Source organism: Ammospiza caudacuta, chromosome 5, assembly GCF_027887145.1.
Source record: "Ammospiza caudacuta isolate bAmmCau1 chromosome 5, bAmmCau1.pri, whole genome shotgun sequence".
Lineage (NCBI taxonomy): Eukaryota > Metazoa > Chordata > Aves > Passeriformes > Passerellidae > Ammospiza > Ammospiza caudacuta.
In genome coordinates, this window is record NC_080597.1 from 29901441 (window position 1) to 29926072 (window position 24632).

Genomic DNA, 24632 nt, shown 5'->3' on the forward strand with positions numbered 1-24632 from the left:
AAGTGGACATTGAGAGATGAGCTTGTCACTGAATACAGAGGAGATACAGAGCTGGCACAGTAGCTGTTTCTTGAGGAACAACAAGTTGCTGGCAGCAGGGAAAACCCTAGTTTGCTGTCTACCTGATTTTCAGTCCTTCCTGCCCTAGGGTTACATTACCTTTGACTGGGATTTTATAAGAATGAGAATACAAGGACAGAGAGAGGTGTTAGTGCTCCCCCAACCCTCCTGCACCAGAAGCTGGCTGGCTGTAGACTCAATCCATCATACTTGACCATACTAAAACCCTTCCAGCCAATCTGCCAGTGTGTCACGGGCACCGTTCTCCCCTGGCACTTCCATCTAATCAGCGCACACCAAGTGCCAGGGCTCCTCGCTGTTGGCTCTCTCCCCCTCTCAAAAGGGCTATGCAGCATTAATGTTTCACCGGCAGCTCTCGCTCTCCTCCCAGCTCCATCAAGCACATCTCTGCTCTGACCTACTGCCCCAGGCAGCTGGCTCCTGACCCCCAGAACCCACAGCTGCCACAGCCTGCCTGCCCCTCAGTCCCATCAGTGCTCTGCATGCCTTTGGAACAGGAAAGCAGCAATACCCCTCACTGCCCCAGGCAGCCGGCTCCGAGCACCAGGCTCATCCTGCCGGCAGCTTAACTAGCACATTAAGGCTGGAAGGGGAAAATGCCCAGCACCCGCCCTGCATCCCCGCCAGCCCCCTCCCTTCCCCAGCCTGCCACCATAGCGTAAACCCTTTTGTTTCTCAAAAATATTTCTCTGCAGAAATACAGCAATTATTTCAGAAAAATCTCACTCCTCACCACTGGTAGAAATACCATAGTCTGAGACAGTAGCTCTCTTGATGATTGCAGACAGTGGAATATTCCAGAAAAAAAGGGAAGATTTGGGGAGGGGGAGGGGGAGAGTATCTGGGATCCAATCTTTCTCTCCCTGCCAATCCCCTCCATCTCCAGCAGATTTCATTTTTATCAACAGGATTTCTGTGAAATTTTTACTCAATCCTCCCTCTCTCCCATTTCAACTCCCAGCTAAGCTCAAAGGTGCACAAGAATAACGTGCTGCCACCCTTTTCTCGCAGGCTGGACAAATAAGTCCTCAGCTAGCCACATGGAAGCCATTAAAAATATATTAACATACCCAGCAGGGTCTGTCACTTTTTCTTTTCCTCCTCCCCCTCCCCTTCTTCTTAAACACAGAGAAGGAAGAAATCTTGCCACAGTAACAAGAGGTTTTCATCAAGTCTCATTACCTCAAGCGCAGCACCACAGCCCCTACAGAGAGCAGCCTTCGGTTCCCGCTGTCATTAAAGGAACGAAGATCTTAAACAAAAATTAAACCCTGGACAGCATGAAGTTGGGAGCACATGAACGGATCAGGCAGGGAAGGGTATGAAAAAGCCAAGGGGAAGAGCAGGAGCAGAGCCACCAGACAGGGCTCCACTCCAGCAGCTCGGGAGGGATGGGGCAGGTTAAATGTGTCCCACAGAGAAGGGCAGAGGGAAGCATTTTCAACATTTCAAGCCAGCATCAAGGTATGCTGTATTTCCAACACTCAGTGACACAGCAACATCCTGGAACATTAATAAGGCTCAGGGTGAAACCAGACCAGCAATCATGATAAAAAAAGCACAAAGCTTTGTCTCAGTCTGTGATGTTCCATGAAAGGATGATTTTGCACACTTTGACACATGTCCATTTTTACTCCAGGGGGTCCTCATCCCTTCCAAACAGCATCATGTCCCATGCATGCTGGAGCGGCTGCACAGCACATCTTAACCTGCAGCAGCTGCTCTAAGCCTGAAGCAGGTGGCCGCTGGCGTTTAATAGCTCGGGAGGAGGGTTTGAAGGGCGGAGGCAGCAACTCTACATTTAAACAAGGGATTTCTATACCAGGGGGTTGTTAGTCAAAGGGCCATCAAGTCAAAGTGCTCTTAAACTGTAGTTTTTCAAGTATTTCTTTGAGCAAATCGCTGGGTTAAGCAGCTTTCCTCTCCACCTAGGCTACTTTAATCCAGATCAATTCCCTGATCCGGTTCAATGTGCAGCAGCACGTTCAGCTGCACTGGCACAGCTGAACAAGTAGCTGAGAAGCAGCAGCGGGAACTGCTGAAAACAGCCCTCATAAAACGACACCCTCGATTCAACAGGCATGACACTAAGACCCAGGGGAGCACGACACTGCATGCAAACCCCATGAAAACAAAGGGAAGAGGGATACTACATACATGGTTAACAGGGAAGAGATAAGCTAACCAAAAATCTGGTGACAGTGTGGCCATATTTTATGCACCTCTAGACAAGACAGTAGTTTTATTTCTCCCACGGGAATGGAGAAAAGCAAAAATCTCTCCCTTGTGTAGTAGGCAGTACAGTCAGAAAAGGCAGAGCTTGCAGAAGAACCAACAATGGCAAAGCACCATTTGGAAAGGTGGACAAAGACCTCTGAGGATCAAGGAAGATAGGAACCCACAGCTGGTGAGGAGTAAGAACTGTTTGGGGATACCAGAGAAATAACTCACTTGTAGAGAGATGAGGAGCAGAAGGGAGCCAGGACAAGAACTGGAGGACACAGAGGCTGGATGAGGATATAGAGGGTCCATACTGGGTACAGAGGAGGAATCAGGAGAAACACTAAGAAAGCTACTTCACATCTCTGGTGTCACAACCATTCTGGTTGTGAACAGTTTAATGGGTCATTGTCCAAACAGCTCATACACTCCCTGGTTCTGGAGTAATTACATCCATTCTTTAAAAAGACATCACATAACAAGGTCTACCAAAATTATGGAAGCAGATAGGAGTACTTACTGCACTAGAAACCAACTAGAAAATAGTGTCAATTTCATAATGTTACAATGCAAGTCAAAGATACATTTGCCTCTGCAGCACTGAAACCTGCTCTACTCATCCCACCTTGGAAACAGAATGCAAGAAAGCGAGGCGGTTCAGCAACAAAGAGAAGAGACCTGAAAAGTATCAAATGTTTTTGTGAAGTCCACATGGGCAAAACAACAGCCATGTAGCTGCGGAGTGAAGTCTTTTAGTGCCTCTATACTACAGCACATACCAGGGCTGTGACAGTGGGTGCATGCTGTTCTCCCCAGGAAACCTGTCCATCTGCTCACAGCCAGCCACCACAACCTGGCCTAACTGCACCAGCCTTGGAAGAGCCACTCCTTGAGGAGCCAGCAAGGCAGACTCTTCACCCACAACTGCCAAATTGGATACACTGCATACAGAGTCTACATTGCCGAGCCTCATGGTTGGTATTTCCACAGCCTCGCAGACGAACAGCTTGGCTGGGTTGCTCTTCCTTGCTGCTTCAACATAGGCAGCACAAACCCTGTTATGGAAAAGAAATCAAAAGCCCTGCTTTAAACTGATTGCAGGAAAATACTGGAGTCTTACCCACACTTTTGGATTTGACAGCAACACAATTAGGCCATGGGATAGCTGTGCTGTAACAGATTCTTCGGACTCAGTTCTATCCAAAGTAGAGTCACACATGAATGCTGCTCCAGTGTGCATTTCCTTACTTGCCAGCAGCCTGGATTCTTGAAAGGCTCGGAGGACGAGTCCGTCTCACATCACAAGTCAGGCCCTTGACATGGGGTCCCAGATCTCAACTTCTGCAACGGCATCCAACACTAAGGACAGGGGAGTCTGAGCCAAGGTACAGCTGCCTACAGTTGAAACGGGCCTACAATAAATGCCAGAGGAGGAGGATAAGCAGGCTCTAGGCATCAGTGCAAGGAAGGCACTGGTATTGATGTAGGCTAAGGTCATCCCAGGGACTAGCAGTATGACACCCATGATTAAAACCCAATTAAGAGAAGTTTCCTGACAGAAAAGTCTATTAGGTTGTGGAACAGACTCCCATGGGAAGTGGAAGAATCCTCATCCCACTTCTCTGTAAGGAGTGATGGGACAGGCAATAGGCAATCAAGCCCTAAGAGCGGTGCGACTGCCTGATACAGAAAGTCTCGTGAGATGCCTCAGGACTAACACAAACTTTAGAAATTTCCTCTGCCCCTCCTGCAAAACATCTCCTCCCCAGTTCTGCTAATACTGCTGCTTGCAAGGCAGCACCATGGACTACATCACTGTGGCCTGGGTCATTTCACATATTTGGAGGATTGGGGCTTCTAAACCACAGCAGGTAACTAATGTACGCTACAGCAGTCTTGCCAATGGCTGCACCCCCAAAACCAATGGGATGATGGTGGCACAGGACAGGAATGAGAGGTGAGGAAATAAGAATTTCTTAGGCCATGCTACAGGCATCTTTATATTAACTCTGTCTGCAAGAAATAATGCAAAGAAAGGCAGTGGAGGATGCAACTAGGATGGAGGGTGTTTACTAAACTGTGATTGAGTATGGTCAGACCTGTGTAATAGGATATAGCCTAATATATATGGAGATTATCTTAATTTACAGCAGACAATGTCCCTGTTGATAATAGATACAGTATCAAGTAAGTTTCTGACACACTGGACTAGCAGTAACTTAACTGTCTGAGGTCTGAAAGACTCTTTCAGTTTACAATTTATTTAACATTTCATTGCACCCCTTACATATTTCCTTTTTTCTATTTTTTTCAATGTGAAAAGATCAACTTGGTTTTGAACTGTGCAGATCAATAGGAATGCTTACTTTGCCATATTTAAAGCTAGCAGATGCCTATCTCCTATTTGGTTTGGAGGTTTGTTGTTGTTATGGTTTTGGAGGGGTTTTGGTTTTTTTTTTTTTTGTTTGGGGATGTGGGTAAAAGAGGTGTTAAGGAATCAAAAATTAATGTTTCACAAAGTTGAAAATCGATCTCTTAACTTGTAACACACTTCCTCTCTCCCACAACACAGGTTGCAGAAGCTACCTGGGGCTGACACCACTCATGAAGCTCCATATGGTTCTGCTTCCCCTCATTTTTCCTCAGCCTAACAAACTTTGGCATTGCTCAGATTTTCTTGGTCCTGAGGAAACAGGAGAGATTCCAGCAATTCCAGTTTTTCTTTCTTTTGCTTTTACAAAGCTCCCATGGTGCCATCGGAGAAAAACCTATAGTAATGGCAAAGCATAAAAGCAAACTTGTCTGAACACCATTGGCAGTGTAGAGTTTTTCATAATGCATTCAATATTGGTAACAATTACTTATATTACATTGGAGTTGAAGGACTTCAGTAATATCAGGGCACTTCGGGCTCAGCACAACTTACACATACACCAACAAATGTCTGACTAACAGGCTAGTAAAGTTTTTTAAGGTAGAAAGGCTTCAAAACAGATCGTCATTTTAAAGCACCCATGAGTTGACAACAGTTTGTACAATTATCACAAACCACTCAAAAAAAGCTTCCAGTACACCTGGGAAGCGACCATGTACACAGTAAGTACCCTGTATGCACCATAACTCAGCAAGTGCTTTTTGCAGCTCCCTTCTACACTCAGTCATGAAGGATATAGATCATTACAGCCTCCAGCTATAGAGCTTTAGCTCAGAGAGTAGCAGCTCACACTTTCAGCTCTGGAGATCCCCAGTTCAATCTGCTGCATGTCAGCCAAGAGGGCAGCTGTCATATAATTACAGCCACAACTTTGCATGTGAAAAAGTAGGGAGAGCGAACAGAGATCTTATTATAGAACTCTAGTTGCAACCTGCTGAACAGCTCCCTATTTAAAGTAACTTCTTGTAAAGAGGAGGGAGAGGGGGCCAAAAAAAAAGGGAAAAGAGGAAAGAAAATCTTCTAACTCAGCTTCCCAATTCCCTCTGTTTTGCAGAACAAACCAGTGCTGCTTTGCAGCCTTTTATTCCAAATGCATACGTACACTAGATGAAGCACACAAGTGCAGAGCCAGGAATAAGGCTCCTGGTTTATCAGTCCAAAAAAGAGAAAAAAGAAAAAAAAATTCTCATCTCTGCAACTGAGGCATCTGAAGTCAAACAAGGCATCATAGTTTCTTCCTGAACTACAACCATCCCACAGCAGCCAACCCACTTAGTTATTCAATTTAAGTATTAAAATTTAAGATCAAGAAATCTTAAGTCAATTGCATCCTGTTTTCTTCAAGCTGGACATACACGCTCTTAGGAAGATTTAACAGAATAGAGAATCCAGGAAGAAGTATGTTCAAAACACAAAGTTACAAAGCATAGTGAAAAATTCACTCTCAAATTAAAAGTTATTTTAGTGAGTGCAACAGAAAACAATAAGACCAAGCTTCTTCTTATCCATTCATCTTTCTGCAGATCCTTCTGCACACAGAGTCATTTTTGAGCCAAACTTTCTTTCAAACCAAGACAGTCAAAAACTACATTTGAAATTGTGTAATCCAGTTTTTGAAGAAATTGGAAAACAAAATCAGTTTTCCCCTCAAAACAATTCTGGAAACCTATTTGAAGCTTAAGATATAGATTCCTTGCAAAACTTTGTTTTCTCCTTGACAGTTCCTTCCATCCATCCATCCATCCATCCATCCATCCATCCATCCATCCATCCATCCATCCATCCATCCATCCATCCATCCATCCATCCATCCCCCTGCAGTACAAAACCTGTGGATCTCCCACTGCACGAGGTGAATCAACCATTTTGGACCACGAGTAACAAATAGGAGCAAACTCTCCAACTTCCTGCAAACTACTTACGCAGCTAAACACCACTTAAGTGGACTAATCTGACACAAACTGCTCAGTACCTGCCTGAAAGAACACAGGCTTGCTGAAGCACCCCAACAAGTTCATGCATTCTACACCACTGGCCCTCCAAACCCCCCTGAAACACACTGCCATGCTTCCAACAATATTTGAAGTACCTGCTCTGCAGCCAAGCTGGAAGGTGCTCAGGTAAGTGCTAATGCCAAGCACAAACCTGCAACAGTAAACTCCAGAACAGAATTCAGCAACACTTTGTATTCAAAGCAGTTGAGCTCTCTGCTGACATCCTCTCATCAGCCTTGTTTCTGAGGACCCCTTTTCATTTGGCTCAGTATTCTGCTTCTCCCTTCAAGCAAGACCTACTCTGGAAACACACAAACTAGCTGATATCTCCCTCCCTTACGAAGGGAGTAAGGGAGAGAATAAAGAACATGAAACCCAGTTTTGAAGAAAGCTACATGCAGCTTCAGCAGCACAGATGCATTTGGGGTTGATTATGGACATGTAGCAAAATCCTGGCTAGGGCTCATCCCACAGGAGGAACCCATAAAAAAATTCACCTTCCACTCACCTTCTGCAACCAAGGAAAGCTCACAAACATCTGAGCCACACTTGTCCAACAAAAGCAGTACTACCCTCTGCAGAGATGACTGAAATGAAACACCACCATGCTATTTTCTGGTATTACTTCTGTGAATTCAGCACTGCTAAAGGGTTCCAGATAGACATGCTCTGAAGACCCAAATCCTCTGCCTATCTTGAGAACACATGCAGAGGGAACAGCAGCAAAACTTATACATACTTTTCTCATTTCTTCCAGCCTCCCAAGGCTGAAATGACTGACAAAGGTCCAAAATGAGGAATACACATAAATTATTAACATTGCACCAGTAGTCTCACTGTTGCTGCAACAGTCTAAAGACTTAACAGAGGCAAGCTCTGCAGGGAAATACTACTTTACTTCAAAATCATTCATTCAGGAAACCTGCAGAGGAGAAAAGAATCACTCTGCAGCACACTCTGTCAAAACCCTCAGCTTTAAGACCCTCCATTTTTAAAGCAAAAGCAATTTTAACAAGAACAGGAAATTTATGTGAAGCATAAGGAGCTTCAGATTTCAAGTGAGCAACACTGGAACAGCATTACTTCCGGACACAAATCCCAACACACACATCTTCTCACGCCTGACCTGGAAAGCCCATCCCACTGCTGACAGCCAGGTAAACGTTCTGTTTCTGCAGCCTCTCTGCTGGAACAGCCAACTGGCATACCAGCAGGAAGACAATGGGGAGCCATGCTCTACCACCTGGAAGGGAGCCAAAAAGCCACTTCAGTTTGTTCTTGGATGGCAACCTGTGCTTTACACCCATGCAAGGCTCCAGATTCACATTCCCACCAAGCTTTTATTTCATTCCAGGTCTCAGGCAGTACCTGCTGCCACAGTAGCCACGTGACACAGTTTCCTACTGACATATTCCCTCCTCTCTCCTGTTGCAAGGGGAACAGTTTATGCAGGGATATTAATCTGTTTTACATTAATTTCAAGAACTAGGACAAATAACTTGAACTTTGACATTTCTGAAAAAAAGTTAAATTATTTTTATCTCCCTTAGTAATCAGAATAGATTTACTTTTCATTTAAAACATGAAATTTCCCTCCCAAAATATCTGAAGTAGTTACTGAAATGTTTTCTTTACCAAAGCCTGCAAAGCCTCAACACTATTAATAACATTTTGAATATAAAGAGGCACAACTTTGCTCCATACCAACAAAAAATAAAACACAAAACCCAGTCAAGTTTTCACACAATGAAGTAATTAATTTTTAAACTAGTACTTTCTATTAAAAGTTCTCACATTTAAAAACCCAGAAAGGTTTCCAGTAACTCTAGACACTGATGGGGACAAAGAAAAAACAGACCCTACCCCCAGCTGGATGGCATTCCTCTCTTTGGGTGCAATGTGGTAACATTTGATTGACGCATCTGATCCATTCCAAAACTCCAGGCGTTGTTTTAATCATCAATGGGTAGAATCCTATTAATTTTCAGGGGGAAAAAAAAGAGAAAAACAGAAAAACAAAGTAGAATATGGATACAGGACACAGAGCACCCCACATTTGTCTAGCAGATCCAGCTGATTTAGCTAGATCCACAAAAATCAACAGATTGAAGACTGAGCTGGTGACAAACTCACATCTACCAGCAAAAGCCCCTTTTTCCATTCCACCCTCTTTCTGTCATCTCAGCTCAGCCCAGTCTCTCAACACAACCGGGAACATTAGTCCCATACCAAAGGAAATGAAATAGGAATAGGGAAAGGAGTGGGAAGAGATAAACCAGGGTAAATAGGGATAGCATGAAAAGCCTATTGGCATGCAACCAAGAGCCTACACAGGCCCTTGCTAGAGCAGAAAACAGGACATCAAGCACGTACCAGGAGACAGCGGGAGAACAGATGTGGGAAGAAGGTTCAAGGGTCCCTGGGCTCAGGGGGTAAGAAATGGCAGCAGAGCACAGCAGTGAGCCCCAGCACACACAGTGATCTCAGCCTTCAGCAGCAGCACCAGATGACCCACTGGCTTGGTGTCTGCCATCACAGGCATTTTCAGTACATCGATATTGATATTGGATGGTACAAGCAATGTCATGTGAACCTTCCACATCAACTAAGCCTTCCCAGTCTGCCCATAAATTTATTTGGCTATCAGCCAAACCCAGATCCACCAATACTAATCACTTTTTCTCTGAAATAAGCCTCCACTTAGAGTCTTGCAAGGAACAGTTGCTGTTGTTTCATTTCAGCACTGATGACAACTGAAAGCCCTAAGGACCCACAAACATAAGAGGTAAATTCTAAAGGAATTTACCCATGCCAGAAGCAGACAGAAGGTGAGCATCTGACCCTTCCAGCTGGCCAGCCCACACATCAGACCAGCCCACATCCCATTCAATTGAACCTGGAGACTGGTACCTTCCCACTAGAAGTGGAACTCTAGCTGAATGGTCAGCAGGACATCAGGAAAATACTCCTGGTCTAGCTGACCAGCTGCCTGTTTGGGAACACAAGCTGCACAAAGGTCTTCGGACACCCAGCTGCTCCTTGGTTGCTCCTTATATCTGTTCTGTGTTCCCAAGTCTCAGGAGGATCACCAGCAGAGAAGTGCTAGGTGAGGAAAAGTAGAAAAGGCAAGAACAAGCTGATGTACTGCAAAGGGAAGGAAGCAGCAGGTTGAGGATGGGATTTTACAGTAGGAAAACTGGTTGCTAGAGTGTAGAGCAGAATCTGGGGGGAACAGGAGGTGCTGGTCACAGAAAAGAGGCAGGCAAAGACTTGCTATTACAGGGAACAGGAAAGGCCTGTAGCCCCAGGCCGATAAATCAGATATTGCTGCCAAAGTCTCACACCAGCCCCTAAAGCCTCTAGCACTGACTGGGGGCTCAACAACGAGCAGGATCTGCCACAAGTACGTCCACCCAACAGTTTCAGGTAGACACTTAAATTATCTCAGGTCCAGACCATTCAATGCCCTGATGTTAAGGACAAAGACCTTGAATTCCACATGACAGGTCACGTGGAACTTGCACAATGGGAAGGACACACTGCTTTGCCCAGCCTGCACAAGGACCACACAGCTGCAGCTCGTGCCTCCCTTAGGCTCCTCAGAGCCAGTGGCTGCATTCCCAGCCAGCCTGCCTCTGTAACCAACCCCCTGCCCGCCAGGAGGGCCTGAACCCTGCACCATCAGCAGTGAAAGCACAAACCTCCACCTCATGCTCTAAATAATTAAACTCTGTGGGAGCATCAACAGACTCATAAAACTCTTACACAGACCAAGCCAGTCATTAATGGGGGTCAAAGATGAGTGCTCTATTTTTTGTAAGAATGCTTTGATGCATGGGGAGAGTGGTGAGAAGAGATCTTCATTACCCTTCTCTGGTACCTGATGAATTTTTCCTTTCCTGGCTATCAACACCTCCTACTTCCACCCAAACCCCATAGCACTGGCAGTCATCTGGACAGCCAGAGACAATTGGAAGGTGTGTTTGGATGGCATCTGTGCTAGCTGGTCACCTGCAAGTAGGGAAGCAAGGGGCCTTGCTGAGCAAAGCCAGGCTCTACCAGAGGCTCAGCCTGTGCTTATTATGAGGTTTGGGTTTCCCCAGGGCCAGTGCAATGCTTAAAGTCAGGCAAACCACAACCTCACACAGTCTCCCCTACAGCAAGGCACGGAGCAGAGCACAAGGCAGTAAAATATGTCAGGATTATTAGCTTGGGCTCAGAGCCAGAGCTGGGAGCTGCCACAAGGGTAGGGAGGCTGCCTGCAGCCCTGCAGGTCAGCAGGAAGGAAGTGGAAGTCCCCTGACAGGCAAGGAGAGGCAGCATGCAGGAAAGGCAAGCCATGGCTGAGAAAAGGTCACAGAAACACCAGCCTGACCTACTCTTTCTAGCACTAAAATACATACACATATATATTTTTATATATATTCACACACATACACACACACATATATATACATACACATGGAAGCTTCTTGCTTTGTTCAGGCATCTTAAGGAAAGGTCTGCTCTTCCCATTCTATCTACATTCCCCCCATCCATATCAGCTTTGGAAATGGTTTCTTAGACTTTCCATCAATGAAAGCCTTGGGTAGAAAGAGGGGAAAGCAGGCAGTTTTGGGGAAAGGATCACCACAAGACAAACACCCCAAGCAGCAGGCACGGGTGTCGGATGCTCTGTCGGCAGCTCCAATTCCAGCTTGCACCAGCCCAGCCTCTGCCTGCTTTCTCTGCTGCATTTGCTTTGTGTGGAAGAGAGGCCCCAGACTGGAAGTGGCTCCAGGATCTCTGTTACTGTGCCAAAAAAGTGACTGGTGTAGCAAGGCCAGCTTCTATTTATTAATTATAAGTAGAACTGATAGATGCCCCTTTTTACAGGTCACTAGAAACCTTCTCCCAACAAGCTCCGATACTTGGACATGCAGAGGGAAGTTGGAGATTTACACACAACATCAGCATTCATCTTTTCCATCACGGCAAAAGCAGCAGCTGTTACTTCCCTTATTCTTGGAAATAAGGGGGGAAATAGCTAGGACTCTTGAGCCTTGGCACCTCTTCCCTCTCACCCTTTGGCTACCAGAGCTCCTGTTACTATTCAGGGCAGAAGTGCTCCACAGGGCACACATTCCAGGGGGCTGAGCCATCCCACGTGGCCAGGCTCAAAATGGCAGACAGCGATGAATAGGATAATTAGAAAGTACAACAGCAACCGCAACATAAAAACAAGCAGCTTCTATTACAAGAAACAGTTCTATGGCATGGCTAGATCCATCACCCCATATGCTGGGTTGTGGTGGTGCCTCAGGAGCCTGCTGCTATTATCTGTTTGCAATCACATTTCAGCCGGCTTTCTGCTTAATGCTCGAAAAGCAAAGCTAATCACATTCACTCTCTCTTTCTGCCTAATGTCTCCAGTTCTCAAGCATGCTCCGTACTGCTTCAATTGATGTTCAAGTAACACTAGCCAGGAGCATGCAGTGCAAAGAAAAAAAAAAAAAAAGGAATAACCTATTAATTTTAGTCCTTCTTTGCACCTATTTTGTCTAAAATTTCTTCTATGCTTGATCTTTGCAAACAAAAGTCAGGAAATTCCCATTTCCCTCTCTACACCAGATCCAGCTCCCAATTGAGTTCCCTTCTTCAAACTGCTCCTCCAGTGGTATCTGGGCAATTAATTATAGCACAGACCTCTCAGGCTTCCCTCTTACTCTCTGGAATGGCTTTTTAAAATATTTGCTGGCTAGGAACTTCCAGATTAGGATGTCTTCTGCTGGCATTGTAATAGCCCCTCTTTGTTAATCTATCTGAAATGACCATCACATGCTCTGCTACTCCCTCTCCCTCCAGTACTATTTAATTACTACAGTCCTACATGGGAACTCTAACATGCTCTCAGCATTTCAGGTCTGAGGACAAACAGTACCCCAAAAAGGCTGCTTTTTAACTGCATTCCTTTGCACTCCAAAGGGCAGCTGGAGCATTGCTGAAGTCAGCTACACCACCTGGATCTTTATTAGAGCAACCATCGCAGGAGCAGATAAGCTGCCCCCAGACAGGGCAGATTGCATGAAAATTCAGCAAAGTGATCCAGGAAATCCAGGAAGAGACTGGCTTACAGGAACACCCATCATCATGAGGAGAAAAGTTACCCATTACAAGCACGGTAGAAGATTTGCCAGAAGAACAACAACTTAAAAGAAAAAAAAATCAGCAAGTATTTACATGAGAAGAGAAAGAGATGTAGGTGGAAGACAAATCTGCCAGGATACATATCTCTATCCAGGAGGAGTGAAAAAAAGGGACACTGCGGAGATGAAACCCCAGACAGCCCATCAGCTTGTGCATCTGTACACATTCCCCAGCTAATACCCATTACACCAATCAGAACAATGGCATGGCAGCTCCAGAGAAGACCCCGATTATCCAAGCTCCTTCACTAACATCTTCCCCAGAGGCTGCATGCATGTGCAAAGGAATGGAAAAAAACCATCTCTCTCAATGAGATTACTTCCAGCATTTTCTATATTGCCCCTCTTACAAATGTGTCTTTAAAAAAAATATCGCAGCTGGTTTATAAATGTGTCAGTTTTTAAAAAAACCCAAACATAGCCTTGAAAACAAAGACACTTTGTACTCACCATATCCAGTGGCATCATTATTTAATATCAATGCACTGATTCTTTCCTTTATTCACTCCATCCTTGGAACACAAAACCACTGTAACAGCCACCCAGTGTATAATCTTACCATTCAACACAACACAACCCTACAATAACCTTTCTTTTGCCATGTCTTTGGCTACCAATGAGAAGAATTTAGGCTTAAATGCTTCAAAAACCCAACCCAACTACAGTATAGCATGAAACAAATCTCTAACACTCAAAGCTGGAGCGAATTCTCTCATCCCTGCCTATGACTCTCCTTATTTGAAAATGGCTGCACAAACACTTCTAATTTGTGCACCACACCAATTGCAGCCTGCCCCCCCTGCCAAGTACAGCTGCTGGGTCAGTCCACACGTGCACAGGCTCACTGCATCCTGCTGCCCTGGCACAGTGCACTTCACTGACATCATCTACACCTTCATGTTGTAGAAAACTCACCAGGCAGGCACTGTTTCTGCTCCTCTAGCCATAGGGCAATTGCTGGAGGCCAACAGATGCCTCCATCTCATCTCCAAATGCACACTCCAACCTGCACCGTGCTCCTGCTAAGCAGATGCTTGGGCACGTGTCTTGCTGGACACACGTCCTCCCCGCAGCCATCAGGCTAATGCAGACACACCAAAACATCCCTGGCACAGCTAAGGCAGAAACACCACCCCTGCCAGTCAGCAGAAGCTAAGTTTGCCTTGGCCAGTTCACATGGAGCCTGAGCTTCATCTCACCCCAGGCTTCATCACATCCCTGAGCAAGACAGCACTATTCTACAACACCACAGCAATGTCCTGCAAGGGACAATTTCGGCTGGTGTCTGGAAATTAGTTAGGCAGTAGCACCTGGAACAACTGCAAGCCACAGTTCGGAGAAAGAGGGACTTCCTCCTGGTGCCATGGTACCCAGCTCCAAGCCTGGCTCACCATGGCATGCAGAAAATTCTCCAGATGTTTCCTCTCCTTGTCATTTACCCCAGACCACCTCGACCCACCAGCTCTAGGGTCTCAGTCCAAACAGCCACCATCACCAGGCTTGGAGAAGAAGCTCTTTTACAAACTTGGCCTACAGCTGTCCCACCAGGCAGTTTCCTTTTGCCCTCTCATAAAAAATGATTACAGCTACTATTTTTTGAGCCTGTTAATAATAATACATGAGCCTAATAATAATAATTCTTAGGCTCCCAGCAATGGGGTCTCAGGAACTACAGTATTTCTCCAATTGTAGAGGCAATGAAACTCAACCTTTTCCTTCTTTCCCTCCTTTTGAAAATACTGCTTGGGAATGAAGTCGGCATCTGGAGGCACACGAGCATATCTGAGGGACAGAAGAGGTGCAGGGGGGAAGGGAGGGATCTGAAAATGAAAGCTGAGGGTGAGGCTTCACATTACAACTGAACCAGGCTAATAGGTCACTGCTGCCAAAAAAGGGGGGGCTCATTTTCACCTTTCTTTCATTCCTTACCTTTCACTGCTGGCAAAACAAATCTCGCCTCTCCTTAGCAGCAGCTCTGATACGAGCCTGAACCTGGTGAACAGGTTCAGCTCTCTGTCCCAGGAGAAAACAATTCACTTTTTTTTGGTTTTGGGCAAGTCAGCTTTCCAAAAGCTGAACAAGCTGTATCCACAAGGCAAGAAATATGGCCACAGAGCCAGGAGCAATGCATGATCACCCCTCTTAGGAGGAGCAAGTGGTTAGATTGGGTCAGCCACAGCAAGAAAATCCATCCTAACAAACATGAAGCTGCAGTTTCATCCAACAAGGATACTGGTCAGCACAAAACAAGTGGCCTAGCTGAAAAGCCTGCAATAGAGGTGTTTGCTAATACTCTTAAAACAGGTAGTTTTACCTATTTACCTAGTTTTACCTGGTGTCCACACTAGTAGCATTTATGAAGGCAGCCATGTAGAAGAAAAACAACACTAAAACTGAGCAGACCCAAACTAGACAGAAATACAAGATGCACTGGCAGGATTTCCAATAATAATTTTCCCTATTTCTAAATTGGACTTTGTTATTATCAAACAAGATGGCTGCCTTCATCACAATGGTAAAGAAATGTCTGTTTTCATTATGAACTTAACACTTAGTTTCTGGGTGAATTTTTCTTTTCCCATTAGCTTATACATCATCAGATGAACAAAAATTATGCTTTTCCTTTATTAAAAAAAAAAAAAACCAAGCCCATATTAACTCCACTGTCTTTATTTCTCTCCACCTCCTCTGCTCAATTACTAGAAGCAATTTACAGACAATAAATGTAACTTCACAGCTGCCTGTATGAAGTATTCCTTTCATTTTATAGATGAGGTTACAGGCTATAGAGAAATTAATATCAGCAAGGTCTACTTCAAAGCTGGATAAGCAAGAGGAACAGATGCACTCTTAAAGAATACAGATCATGACTGTACTCTAGTAAAACTAGTAATAAAGGATTAAGAATGTTGCCAGTTGGATATAAATTCTTTGAATGTATCTGCTTAAACACAGTAACAAACAAAAGCTTGCTTTGAGGCTTTGCTTGAGTTTATTCTGTTATTATTAGGAACAGCATTATGAGATTTCAGATATACTGCTCACAGACCAAACATGCTGGCTTTACCAGTAAATATTGCTTGACTGCTCACCTCAGGACTCAGAGAGGCTCTCTTCCCAGCTGGTGCATGGTCATCAGGAATCTGCTGCTAGAAACTCTGGATATCATTTTAATCAATACAGATAAGCAAGCCAGAAGAGAATCCAGTGTTATCTGACATAGCCTCATGGGCTTTGGCAGGGCTAGGAGCAGCAAGAATCAGTGTCTGTGGTTACAGCTGCCAGTCATGACTGTGAAAAAGCATTGGGAGTAGCAACACTAAAGGGGAAAAAAAAATCCAAAGGTGCAGTTTTGTGCAGGCACGCTTCTGATGATAACTGCTCCTTAAGGCTTCATAAAAATGCACAGCCAACTTGTCTTCTTCCACACATTATCAGAGCTCAGAAACAGCACCTGAGTCTAGTTACACAATTCAGCAGGCACAGCTTCTCCTAGGAAGCAACCACCACTGGCATGCAGGTACTCCAAAGGCTGAGTCATCTCAACAGGCCCTTCAAGGGAAAATAATCCTATTAAGAATTGGTGTGCTGGTACTGAAGGCAAAAAGGAGTGTTAATTTTGGCAGTTAATTACACTGTTTCCACTCCATCCATTTTCTACCAAACCTAACACCTGTAGGTTAGTAAATTCACCAGGCTCCTCCATCCATCCCCAAGGTCCTTTCTTGACCCTAATCTCCTCTTTACCCAGCAACTGCCCATCATTGCCCCTGTTTCCTTATCCCCGACTAACACAAATTAGTATTTGTACAATCACAGAGCTTGAAAACCTAATTTAGGACTTAGGCCTTCATTTCCAGCCTGCATACAAATTCCTTCACCTGAGGACAGGTTACAGCACTCCCCCCTCTCCTAAACTCTCCCAGAGGGGTGGACTGAGAAAGAAACCAGTGGCTTAGGTCAAGAATTTTACTTTTGAGACTGGTAGATCTGTTGTGGAGACTGATCCACTGATATTTTTCTAATATAAGAAACATGTAAAATGCCTAGAATTTGATATCTGCTTTTTAATTAAATTGAAATAAGTAAATCACAGCCTGTTGCCATGGAGAATGAACAGACACGGCCTCTTGACTCCAGGGCAGGATCAAGCAGGAGAGGCAGACAAGGCTGTGAAATTAAAAACACCTATTTTAAAGCAAATGGTCTTGATAATTAGCAAAAAATGTGGCATAGGGAAATAATATAGCCATATGGCAGGAAGTGGTTTTCAAGGTGAGCTACAAAGCCATTTTAAATAAATGAATAAACTGCTGGAACTGCTGGGTCACCCACAGAATCATATATGCAGGATTAAACGTGATTTGAAAAATACACTTAAAAATAGCAATTAGCTCTTCTTTCACTTTCCTACCAATAGCCTGCATCTGTGTCTGTTCTTATTTTTAAGGACTTGTTTCAAGCAACTAATGCTTGCACCTATTTGCAGTTACCAGAGAGTCATCAGACATTTTCAAAAGCCTTGCAGTTTACCCTGAAGCTAGAACCAAATTTATAGGACATGAAACCTTTTATTTATTACTCAGTGTCATCACACAATGCTGGTCAGGTCATCAGACACTAATAATTGTTTCTGAATCTGTGCATCCTTGTTATGACTTCCATGACAAAGTGACTTTGGAGGAAATTTGCCCTCCACACACCGTGTGCCCAATCCTGTGCTACACCTCTCAAGAAGCACAGCTCAGAGAGAATCAAAAAGTAACTCTGGTTTATCAGTGGGAGGCTGACAGCACATCCACGCTTGGCTGGTGCACAAGAGCCTTGCATGCTCCTTTCCCAGTTTGTCTGGAGCACAGGACATGAAAATATCCACCCCTTTTAAGATACTTCTGCTCTGCTCAGATCTAAACGGGTTGCAGCAAGGAAACCCCCTCATCACATTTTTGAGCCCAGCCAGGGCAAATCTGAGCAAGACTGTCAAACAACTTCCAGTAAGCATGTGGCCAAAGAGCATCAAATCCGTAACAGCTCAAAATACTTGAAGTAAACTGTACCTGATGACTCAGTTTCAAAAATGTGCTGAACATTCTTTTAAAGGGAAGGGACAGATGAACTAACTTTCACTTCAAACCTCCCATCCACGCTAGAGAACAAGCCAACTTTTCTCCTATTCCATGAAGACACAAGTTATCAGCCACAATCATTTGGTCCTCCTCAGCAGTTAATGATCCCTATGAAACAAACTCTCAGGGTCTCAGATCAGACCCTGGTGACACAGATAGCTGGTTACATTAAAAACCAGTCACAATCTCAACCCTCAGCAGCCCAACTTGAGCAGCTATTGACAAGTTACCTTCTGTTTTCCACCATCACCAAGAAACACCCACAAAGTAACGAGAGTCGGGACAGAAATCTGGTGAAAATAAGGAGTTGTGGAAAAATGCACAATTAAAATTAGTATTCTCTGTTTTCACAGTTTTGCCCAGTTTTGGAACATTTGCTGCTTTTACTAAAGTCACACTGCTTAAGATGTTTGGTTTACATTAAAAATAAACTCCAGGTCCAAGTCTGCTTGAAGATAGGCATAAATTTGCAACTCTGGTACACCCTGAAGGACACCAATTCCTTAAAAATGCTAGGGTGGGGGAAGCACATGTGGGCTAATTCACAGTTTTACAACAGCCAAGGCTAACAGCTGTATCTGCCCAACTTCTTTGCTCATGCACCCCATTTCTTCCCAAACCCTGCAGCAAGAGGAGCTGTGACACCTCAGGACACATCAGCTGCACTGGAAGATGCTACACACCCTTGGCTTCCTCACTGCTCAGCACCTTCCCTGGCATGCCAGCAGTTTCCTACTGCTTGAACCACAGTCCTGCAACACCACCCAAATGCAAATGGCTTTGCCAGAAACTGTTTCTGCCCTAAAGGGCACCTGGCATATAGAGGGCAGCAGGTGGCTTGTGTCTCCTCACTTCATAGTTCTACTTACATTTAATTTTGACTTTAAGTGATTTAACACAAATATAAAGGCTGGCCAAGCATCTCCCTTTGAAAGGGAACTGCATTTTCTTCTCCATCCACACAAGCCAAGATAGCCACACAGAGGAAGACTCCTTCCCAGGGACACTCCCAGTTGGACAGAGCCAGGGTTTAGGGGCACCTTCATTAAAACTCAAGCCAGTGGTCACTTGGCATATGAAGGAAGATGCTAGCCATGCCCAGGAGAGTTTACTTTCATATCACACCATACAGGGTCACTAGCCAAAAATAATTTTTTTCAAAACCAACAATAACAACCAAAACAACAACAACCAAAAAAATCCCACTTAAACAACAACCAAAATCAGACAAAACACCCCCACACCATCCCTCACACTGTTCCCTTCAGCAGCATCACACTGAACCACACACACAATAGAGGGGCCAAGAACCCTGGCCAGGCTGTCCACAGCTCCTCATTCCCATCACCCGTGCCACGGTGCCAGCTGCCTGCAAGCCCCTCCTGCATCCCCAGCAAACATCCCCAGGACCGCCTTCAGCCACCCACAAACCCTGCCGACATCTGCGCCCCCGGGACCACTTCAAGCCCCACCAGGCGGGTAGAAGGCTTCCCAACCAAGCAGAGGCTGCAGCCGCCAGCCTTGCTGGGGTATTTTTCCGCCGGCGGTGCGGCTGCCCGGGCTCCCAGCGGGAGCTTCCAGCCCCGAACCTCGGCGGCTCGAGGAGCGTGTGGCACACGTGCGCCCGCCGCTGTCAACAACTTCCAGCCGCTGTCCCAGCGGGCAAGTCCCGGGGGCGGGGGGCTGCCTGCCGCCCCAGCAGCGACCTGCCTTGGGAAAGGCCGCTCGCAAGCAGGACAGCGCTTTAACAAAAATAAAGATCACCTTAATATTATCCTTAACAGCCAGAAAGGTCACGACGTGGAGGTCCATAAGGGGGGGGAGGGGAGGGAGATGGGTAAGGAGAGGGGAAGGAGGGGGGTGGCAACGCACAAACCCCCATGGTTTTAACTGTTTGACTGCCATAAAAAATGAAATAACATGAAGTAAGCGGAGATTTAGGAGACGGACAGACCCCCACGCACAGGGACTGCCCGGCTGTCCGAGCCCCCCGCCCGCCCTTCACACGAGGGAAGGCGGCGGAGGTACCCGGGGAGGGAGGGTGTGGAAAGCAAATCACACCGCCAGCAAACGCCGGGGTCCCACACACACACACGCCCCCTCACCGCCGCTTACCTGTGCGGGCCGGCGGCCCTCAAGGTCCCATAGCAGCCCAGCCCCGTCCCGTCCCGTCCCGTCCCGTCCCGCGGCGGGCACAGGAGGTGCCGAGCCTTTGTTGCGCGGAGGGGACCGGGAACGGGAGCGGGTCCTGTCAGCTCATGTGACGCGGCGGGCTCGGTCTCCGCTGCCCCTCCTCGCTGCTCTCCCCTGCCCGCCCTCCGCCGGCGCTGAGCGCAGGCCCCGCAGCCGGGAGCGGGTCTCAGGCCCGACTGGCTGCTGGCGGAGCGGCGGCGGCGGCGGGGGAGGAGGAGCCGGCGGCGGGGCGGGCTCGGCGGCGGGGCCGGGCGCGGAGGAGGGCGAGGAGGGCTCTGGCAGCGGAGCGGAGCGCTGCCTGCCTGGAGCGGGAGGCGGCGGGGCCGGGCGGGCGCTGCCCTGCGGGCCGTCCTGCCCCCGCGCCGGAGCCCCGCTCTGGGAGGGATAACACGGAGCCCCTGCAGGGGACTTGTTCCCCTCCTGAGGCTGCTGGCGCTGCGCTCGGGGCCCTCATGCACAGGCCCGGGCCTGCCGCTGCAGTCAGCAAAGTAAATAAAAACGTAATTATGTGCTTTCCAGTTGAGGCTCGCAACAAGAGAGGAAAACCCCTAGTTTTCTCGAGAAGAGATCTGAGAAATAGCTGTACTGGATCAGATCAGCATCCTGCCTTTGAGATTGCTGAACAGGCAAACCTTAGGAGCTGGCTACAAGAAACAGACCATGGCACTGCCCCAGAAGACTATGACCATGACCATGATCCTGTGGCCAGGCACTTACCAATAGCTAGGGTCTTCGTATTTACAGCTCTCAAAGGATTTTTTTAAAAATATATTCAGTATTTTTGGTTTTGAACCATTTGAAATGTTTGTGTCTGCTCCATCATGCAGCAAGCATCCAGCTTTCTTCTCCAGAGAGCATTTAATCATCTCCTTTTGTTTGCCAAACTTTAAGTAGGGGGCAGAGAGAGATTACCTTCCTGCAGGTCTTTTAAACCCCAATATGCCATTTTTCTTCACAATCCAAGACTGAAAAACAAACACCACCAAGCCAGGCCTTGTACAGGAAACATGGGTGAGATTTCTATCAAAAATGCAGACAGCTCAGAAAATCTCAGATTCCCTCATCAAACACAACCACCAATTCAATGAGCAGCTTCCTTGCCATGCCAATATTGCTATTCCATGGGAATCACCTTCCTAGACACCACAGCTGACATTAAAAACAGCACCCCAAAAGCCAGCACATACACGAGAACCTACAGGCCATCAAATTTGCTCTATAAAGCAGATGCAATAAAATCAGCAGCCATTCACAACACAACAAAAGGCTGAGATTCAGTCAGTCCTGCAGATACTGTTACACCTGCTCTGAGGGGAACACCGGTAATCTGCTTTATACAGGAAGGTCACTCTTCCATAAAATAGATACAAATTTACTACAACAAAGATACGGTAGCAACAACAGCAATTTTGGAAAATAACTTTTCAAGGAATCATGGTTTATTTGGTGTTTATCTAATGCTACCAAAATTAACAGGGATTGGCAAAGCCTCTAACTACATTAGCTCTCTGCCAAATCTGTTTTTCTGCTTTTTATTTTAGTCTCTGCTGTAAGCATTCTCCCCTGCAACCACGTGCTCCTGCTGATGATAATACTCCATGCTAAAATCCACTCATAAAATAATCTCTTAAACTACTGGCTCTGAAAGGGTGTTTTTTCCCACATATCTCTCCTGCTAACCTTCAGGCTCTCCCTTTTGCAACTCATTACAGGAAGCAAATCCTCAGATGCAAACATAAGAAATAGAACCAGATACCACTGGAGCATCAAATATGAAATATGTCAGTACCGCCTCACAGACAGCATAATCAATGCCCTTCCTCCCATAGCAAATCTGCTGAAATTCTTTGTTCTTGCATGTACTTGTCCCAAATCTCTGCAGTTCATCACTTCATCCAGCACATGAGATACCCCCACAGAAACCATGTGAATGAAACTAAATAATCGCTGTCTTACAACAGCACATACAGTCAGCCAGCAAAGGACATTAGGAGAGTATTTGTCAGACAGCAACAACATGAACACCTCAATCCTTACCCCAAAGGAGACCAAAACGTTCCCAAAAGCTAAAGCTTGGCATTAAAACTTATAATCCCTCGATACTAAAGCTATGGATTTAAGGGAGATGTTGCCTGCCTAGCCTGTTACAGCCTCCCTGCTGACCTCTCCTTCGTCACCAGCACAAACAGCCCTTTTTCGCTAGAGGTGCATGAGAAAACCAGCAGCCTGCCAGTCACTGCTGTTTACACCCCTTTCCTCTTCATAGGTGCTCCTTTTTTTTTTCCTCTCAAGTGGTCCAACTGATTAATATAATTAGATTAAACTAAGAGCAATTGCATCTAACCTGTAGCTAGCTTGAATATTGCTGTTTTCTGTCAGATCTGATAAAAAGACCCTGAGCCCAATAGCTGTTTGCTTTTTCTAGCTCTATCAGTTGATCTAATACAAGATATTACCTTTCACCACAAACTTTGCTTCCCTAGGATCTTTAGACCATCATGGCTACAATACCATTTTAATGTTTTGCCTTAACTGATTCTTCCATATTCTCTTATCTATGAAGTAGAATATGATAAAATGTATTCCCTTCTGTATCACTTACACTGTTTTCATAAACATAATATTCAAGTATCTTCTAGGACTGCATTAGCTGATCTGACTACCTTCTGTCATATGAAGGGGGTTTGTTTTGTTCTCTCCACAGGAAGAAAACGATGCATGGAGCAAAGTTTTGGTTTTGTGATGATTTTGTCCCCTTTACTCTATTCGTGTTGCTCTGTGTTTATACCACAGAAAATGAGGACAATGGCAGTTTCTGTGACAGACAGACCTTATTTCCCAAGGAAGCTAATTTCAGACTGTTGTGCCACCCATAGAAACAGTCTCCCGCACAAAGCAACATTTTACTATGTCATTCCCCACCAAAGAAAAGCTAATCCATATTCTTGACATTTGGGACAGAAACTTCCTAAGGCAAGAACAGCATTTTCCTTTCTCCAGAAAAAGAGTTTCAACCTGTGATCCTCAGTATGCGACGTTCAAACAGATTGTGGCAGATTATTAACATACAGGCCAGCGCTCTATATGGTTATAAATAGGAAAATCTGGAAACCAAAAAGAGTAACATGCCTTTTAATTGCACTGAGGCAGATTATCATAGGACAGCCTGGAAGGGAAATGGTGGAGACAGATTATTTCATGCTAAAAAGGGAGAGGGAATTTAATTTACTTACATGTAAGGAATCACACTGCTGTTCCTCAAAGAGGAACCCTGAACGATCCCACGTGTCTACAAAGGCAGTAGGTACAACATATGAGCTACTGAAAGACAGAAACTGAGGTGAAGAGAGGAATCATCTGTGCTCAAGCACTGAAAGCAGAAATGCCAGAAGACCTCAGGGAGACAGTAGACAGCAGATTTAATATGTTTTTGCAATGTGATATGGCAGCAAAAAATCATGCAGTTAATTTAATTTGGGGTTGTAAAGGGAGAGACCTCTTCTCAGAGATACAGGCACTAGTCCCATTTTTTAATATAGTAGTGAGACCGCAGCTCGAAGACATGTTTAGTTCTGGACAACGCGGTGCTAGCTACATGTCAACAACTTGGAGGGAAATAAAACAAGAGGAACATAAAAAGATGGAAGGGATTACAGCATGTGTAGGTTGGCCAAATAACAACTGTGAAGAGCATCATGGGAATTGCAGGTGAGAACTTCAGGGGTGCAGAAGCACCAGGGAGCAAGACAGAATGTTTAGGGTTGTCTGAGTGAGTATAAATGGTATGAAGTAAATTAAGTAAGGAAACATTGATCTACAAGACTGCAAGATAGCATCCCACAGGACCTCCCATCACCTATTCTCACAAGACTATGGAGCAAAGCACACAAGAAACCACTAAAGAAACCCTGACTGCAGGAAAGGATTACATGAGGACAATATGCCTTTGGGACCATGTAATTGCTCACAGACTGGGACATCTGCAGAGCAATAGGTGCCAGCCCAGTATGTGGAAATCTCCCTTCTCCACACCATTGCTGGAGGCACTTGTAGACCAAAATAACCATGTGGGTAATCATAGACAGTCTTGTATTCAGAGGGGATGTGGGCAGGAAGGTCTATTGTCAGAATTTTTCCCTTTTATCACTATGACTTCCTTGAGATGTCACTGGCTCACCATCTGCAAAAAACAGCAGTGATGTTTTAATATACATTCATTTGGATTACACAGACCTTTGAGTAGATGTCCTGGACAGCACTAACCTCTTCCGAGGTCTGTGGCAGATACAGTCATTAATTAGAAGGCAAAAAATCTTTACTATTCCATAGTTAGAGGGATGAAACCAAGATAGGATGTAAAAGATGTAACATAGGAAAGCTTGCACCCATAGCACCTTTC

At 45.5% G+C, this 24632-nt stretch overlaps 1 protein-coding gene across 4 annotated transcripts in view; it reads right to left on the minus strand.

The window, feature by feature from the left end:
- The window catches only part of TCF20 (transcription factor 20), a 129513-nt gene extending 109194 nt beyond the window's left edge, over nt 1-20319 (minus strand). For 3 of the 4 annotated variants that reach the window (XM_058805637.1, XM_058805636.1, XM_058805634.1), the window contains exon 1: nt 20156-20319. The gene's annotated coding sequence lies outside the window, so the exon portion shown is untranslated. Of the gene's footprint in view, nt 1-8592; nt 8709-20155 lie in introns of those variants that run through there. The other variant, XM_058805635.1, reaches the window with a different exon arrangement.
- Between the last annotated feature and the right edge of the window lie 4313 nt (nt 20320-24632).